Source organism: Pseudorca crassidens, chromosome X, assembly GCF_039906515.1.
Source record: "Pseudorca crassidens isolate mPseCra1 chromosome X, mPseCra1.hap1, whole genome shotgun sequence".
Lineage (NCBI taxonomy): Eukaryota > Metazoa > Chordata > Mammalia > Artiodactyla > Delphinidae > Pseudorca > Pseudorca crassidens.
In genome coordinates this window covers 8368224-8374430 of record NC_090317.1, presented here as the reverse complement: position 1 = coordinate 8374430, position 6207 = coordinate 8368224, and the positions used below count along the sequence as shown (strand labels likewise).

Sequence of the window (6207 nt, the reverse complement as noted above, 5' to 3'; positions counted from 1 at the left end):
TTAAACTTTAAGCTCAGTGTATATTAGATTAAAGCAATGTCACCTTGAAACGGTGATTCTCAGCGTTGGCTGCATATTAGAGTCACCTGGGGAGCTTTTAAAAACTATTGATGCCACAAGAGATTCTTATTTAATTGGACCAAGTGATTCTAATCTGCTGTCATGGTTTCAAATCATTGCCTTAAAGAGACAGAGTAGGTTTTAAGGTTTCAGGATTTCACTCACATCACTGAACGCTGCTAAAGAAAGAATGTGTCAGGGTGGTCCAGTGGTTAAGACTCCGTGCTCCCAATGCAGGGGGGATGTGGGTTCGATCCCTGGTCAGGGAAATAGGATCCCGTATGCCCGCATGCTGCGAGATGTGGCCAAAAAAAGGAATGTGTCATTCGTAAGGGGAGAGGGTCTGGTTAGCTAAGGAAACTCTGGGGAAAACTTGTATTTGAGCCCTTTCTGATCACTGGTTTAAAATTTTCACTCCTCACCCTCAATCTCTATCTCCCTTCGTCGCTTTAATTGTCTCCCTTTATGTTTTTGTCCACCTAAAATATTAACCCCATGTGAATATGTAGTTTGTTTGTTTGCTTTTGCCTGTTTTGTTCATGTATGTATCCCTAATGCCTATTAGGGAGAGCCTAGCACGTGGTAGACATTTATGTCCACTGAATGAAAGAGTAAATGAATGAATAGATGGATGACTGGGGAAATGAATGAATAAGTGAAAGGAATGACAGAAGCAAGTTTTCCTATTTCTTTGGCAAGCAATTCCTACCATAAAAATAATACAAAAGGGCTTCCCTGGTGGCGCAGTGGTTGAGAGTCCGCCTGCCGATGCAGGGGACACAGGTTCGTGCCCCGGTTCGGGAAGATCCCACATGCCGCGGAGCGGCTGGGCCCGTAAACCATGGCCGCTGAGCCTGCGCGTCCGGAGCCTGTGCTCCGCACCGGGAGAGGCCACAACAGTGAGAGGCCCGCGTACCGCAAAAAAAAAAAATAAATAAAAATAAAAATAATAATAATAATAATACAAAAGGTTATCTTTAGTTGAGTCCATAAACCATCACAAAGTAATCATTTAAGGTTTGGATTCAAATATATGTTTGCAAAGGAGAGAAAGAATATGCTGTCCTTAAAATGATCTAGTTCCTGTGACAGTGGTAAGTCTCCCCGCATGTTAACAAATCAACATTCATATTATATCATATTATATTATATTATATTGTATTGTATTATATTCAACACTTTGAATTACAGGTAGAGATAGGGAGAAAAGGGAGAAAATGAACTAGTTGTGCCAACTATTTGATTCTTGTGACACACTTTGTACATTAATAAGTTAGCATTTGGGTTTTATACATTATTCCTGTGATCTTGATTCACACGAGTGCACTCTGAAGCAGTGAGTGGATTCACCTCTCCTCTCCATGTGTGACTCATTCAGGTTTCTGAGTCTTCAATGCCAAGTGTTAGACCTTGGAACAGACTAAATGCACAAGGTCATGAAGACAACCCCATGGAGCCATTTCCACCTCTACCTAAAAGAGACTTTTAACGTTTTATAATCCATACCATGTTTTAATAAACAGAAAGATATAACAATTTTCTTGATTGTGATTTAAAATTTCTAAATACATAGGTGAAGATCACTTCATAATTTGCTTTCCTAGACCACACAAATTGCTCTCTTATCCATCCTCACTCCCACCCGCAATGATTCTGGTTTGTTCACTTGGTTGAAAAGCATTGCTCCAAAGGAGGCCTCCACTAGCACACCTGTAGGGTCAACAGTTCCTCTGGCCTTCCACTATGACAGGCAGGCCACCTTTATGGGTACCAACGTCTGCTTCCTCATAATGAAACTGAATCCCCCTAAAACCGAGTTCCTCCGCCGAGTTTAGGATTAACCTCTCCAAAACTCTATTCTCTGTCTTGTACCACCCCTGTTCCCCTCAAGATTGAGGAGTAACAAAGAAAAGGGGGGATTGAAACCAGACAGGACTCTGCAGGGTCCTCCCGGGTATGAAAGCCCCTCTGTGTCCCCTGTTTCTCGTTTGTAGAAAAAAAGGCTTTAGTCTCCTAGGCCTTCCCTGAGTTCCAAAGAGTAGACCCAGCAGTTAGTTGGATGATAGAATCACAGGATTCCTAGTTCCTCCTGAAGGGATACAGATAACAGTCTGATTCATATCTTTGAATTATTCTACAGAAACTAAGACCCCCACCCAGATGGAGGATGGTAACTACATGCTGACCACAAGCACTAGATCCCAGACTGGTTGGAACCAGAAGGTCCGCTTTCAACTCACATGTATGCAGACAGTCCTCAGCACAGGGATGTCTCAAGTGGCATCTCTTCTAGAGAGAGGCTCAGGGCTTCCCAGGCTTCCATTTTGTGTCTCCGTCCTCAGATCATGACATCACCAGAAGCCTTATATTAATGGTGATGGTAACAACAGCAACAATACAAAATTGAAAGGACTGTGCCTTTCTGGACATCATTGGCCTGAATGCTGCCCTTAAATACAGTACGAGTTTCTGGGGCCTGCACATGGGAGGTGCTGAGGGAAGGGTGGTCTCACAGCTAGCAGAATCTCTGTTGTGGGGGACTTCTCTGTATTTTATTCCCCCTGGTGATGGCATTTTCCTCTCATTACTAAATCATCTGTTCCCCATCTATTGACCCTCTTCCTCATCCCCCCCAGACCTGGCTTCTCAATCATTAATGTTCATAAGAATCACCTGGGGATCTTGTTAAACAGTAGTTCCTGATTTAGTAGGGGCCCACATTCTGCATTTCTAACAAGTTCCCCAGTAATGACAATGCTGCTGGTACATGGATCACACTTTGAGTAGTGAGGCTATCACTGAGCCTTGCTATCCAATGAAACTTTCTGCCAAGATGGAAATGATGCACTGCCCACCATGGTAGCCATTAGCCACGTGTGGCTACTGAGCACTTGAAATGTGGCTAGTGTGACTAAGAAACTGAATTTTTAATTTTATTTCATTTTCTTTTTTGGCTGCACCACGCGGCAGGCATGCAGGATCTTAGCCCCAACCAGGGATTGAACCCCCTGCAGGGGAAGCGCAGAGTCCTAACCACTGGACCACCAGGGAAGTCCCCATTTTCATTAATTTAAATTTAAATAGTCATGTGTGGCTAGTGGCTACTGTATTAGACAATGCAGCCCTAAAGTAGGGACCAGCCAGCAAACTTTTTCTGTAAAGGGCCAAATAGTAAATGTTTTTGGCTTTGTGGGCCATATGGACTTTGTCACAAGCACTCAACTCTGCCATTGTAAAGTGGAAAAACAAAACAAAACACATAGACAATACATAAAAGAATGGGCATGGCTGTATTCTCCTAAAACCTTATTGGTCAAAGTAAGTGGTAGGACGGATTTGGCCTGTAGGCTGTGGTTTGCAGACCTCTGCTTTAGAGTATAATTTGCTGATGTTAAAAGAAAGATTTAAAAAAGAACCTGAAGCATATTCCTGAGACTACAATAATGCCTTTCTTTATATTTAAATCTGAACTGAATAAAACCTTAGCTTTACTTTTAATCCATAAAAATTTCATAAGCAAATTGTTTTTTAAAAATTGAAACCTAATGTTCTATGTTATTGTAGAAAATTATTGCCCATGGATGCTTATTACTGTTAGTTGTCTATTGGATAACTGTTCTATATTTATTTATTTTAAGTTTATTTATTTATTTTTTGGCTACACTGCACAGCATGCCGGATCTTAGTTCCCTGACCAGGGATTGAACCTGGGCCCCCTGCAGGGGAAGCGCAGAGTCCTAACCACTGGACCATCAGGGAATTCCCTGGATAGCTGTTCTATACACACACATGTGCGCACACGCGCGCACGCACACACACACACACACGCACACACACTGTTTGTATGTTTTTTGGCTTTGAAATCTTTACTGCATTGCCATTTGGACAATGTAAGCAGGTCCCGTGTGCTAGTATGCTGTTAAATACTTTTGAAATACTAACCTCTCAACTCAATAGTTGTGGCAATGGCGTTATTTTTCTTAGTATGTATACTCTATCAACACACAAAAAATTCTGTGTAGTCAGTCCCTGTTAATCTAACTGCATTTCTTTTTTGTTGGTTTTCACAATAGCTGCCTAAACTAATATTTTATATGTGTTTTACTAAGTTGGCAACATTTTTTCAGTTATGCCATCCATCTTGAAATGATGAATGACATTCTGGGGCACTGTTAGTTTGCATCATTAACCATTAGAAACAGTAAGGAGTTAGAGGGTAATCTCTCATTGTGCTAAGCACAAAATGTTTTTCTCTAAATGAGCAATCTAAAGATAATCACATATTATAGATACAAACAATTTCACATTTCTTATGAACACAATCTGTGTTCAAAAATCATTATTGTGCCAGTTTAATAAGCCATCACACTGAAATGGCTGTAAATGTGCTTGGTGAAGATGACAAATATTAATGGGACACCAGTCAGAAGTCAGGCCTCTAGTCTAGTAAGGAACAGTTGAGAACTCTGGCATCACCAAAATATCTTTGACCCAGGAGTATGCTGGGTTTTCAAGTGGTGAGGTCCTCCAAAGGAATTGACATTATCTACCCATCACCTCCAAAGGCAGTTCAAATCACTGTTTCCAAAGAGAATGCAGTGAATTTGTGTTAATTTGGGGCTGATATTGATATCTGAGGTACACACATTCTGGTGGAAGTGACAAGGTAGCAGGCACCTGGGCAAAGGAGATACAGGTAGTCTGGCAGGTTACTGTGTCAATGTTAACCTGGCGGGGGAAGGGTAGAAAGTTGTGGAGCAGCAACTAAGTTGGTGATTGGTTAGTGAGGACCAAGGGAAGGGGAAAGGCGCCTTCTTCTAAGAGCCGAAGCCTTGTAAGCTATGGCTCCAAATTTTTCTTGTGATGAAGTTAAGCAGATATCATTAGAGACTAGGCATGTAATGTGGGGCATAGGGTAAAGACTATATTGGTATTTGTGTCTCTATCCTAGGCATCTTAGATCCTAACTTTAGGGCACATAACTACTCTTGTTGCCAGTTACTTGGGGCAATGAGTCAATATCTAACCAGGGTAGAGGTAAGGCAATAAAGCAAAAGAATGTAGGTTTCAAAAACAAGGACAAGACCTTTTGGGGACCTATGTTGCAAGTTCTTGCACCCCCTTTAAAGTTTAAAACAAATATCTTCTCATTGGTAGCATTCTCTAACCCTCCTTCTCTTTGCCTTCCTCCTGTCTCTGCTCCCCCATAGACTTTGTATGCACCTCTACTATCACATCACAGTACCAATGCTGCCTCACCATTGAGTTTATGTATTTTTCTCCCCTATTTGACTGTGAACTTCTTGAGGCTAAGGACTGTCAGGTCCATCTCTGTATCCTCAGTGCCTAGTACTCAGTATCTGACTGAGTTAGGTACCAATAAAGAGAAAAAGAAGTTTAAATTAACTATCCAAAGCCAAATGATACTTTTCAAAAATAATTTTATTATAGAAGTCACCAATTTAATTGAAGAACATTTTCAAAATGCACTAAGTTAAAAAGAATACAATATGTTTTACAAATCTGCAATTATATTCAAGACAGAGTATTTATGCTTAGTTTTCTACTTACATATCATGAGCATTTCATTCTTTTATATCTCTACAGAATGTTTTTTTGAACTGCTCCCATAGAGTTATTGGGAGTTACCAAGCATTCCATTTGGTCCTCTGCACTTCTCATCCCCTCTGTAGTTAAATAGGACTATGTGACTAATTCTGGCCAATGGGCATAAGCATAAAGGACAAAAATGAGGAATAAACTTCTGGGCCAAAGTGTGGAAGAGCTGGTATGTGCCATCCACCAGTTTATTTCTTTTTCTGCTAAGTGATGGGTGACATTGTGTGCTGGATTTTCTATCAGCCTTTGTCTCACAATGGCTGTGTGGAGACCCCTGCCACTTCATGTTGGACAGGCAGCACAAGTGAGAAATTGGTCTTTATTTTGGTAAGCCACTGGGATTTCTAGGTTAATTTGTTGTGGTAGAATAACCTATCCTATCCTCACTACATAGGTACATAGAATATTATTATACGGGTATACCATGATTTGACAGTTCGCTATTGTATGTATTTCAACTGTTTCTGTTATTTTGCTAGTATAAACAATGCTGTGATGCATGTCATTATATGTAAGTCTTTGTGGAAA

General features: G+C 40.8%; 1 non-coding gene across 1 annotated transcript; it reads right to left on the bottom strand.

Moving 5' to 3' along the window:
- Positions 1-3746: 3746 nt before the first annotated feature.
- TRNAG-UCC (transfer RNA glycine (anticodon UCC)) lies at positions 3747-3819 on the bottom strand. The gene has a single exon. It is a non-coding gene; the product is annotated as a tRNA-Gly (tRNA).
- Positions 3820-6207: the final 2388 nt, after the last annotated feature.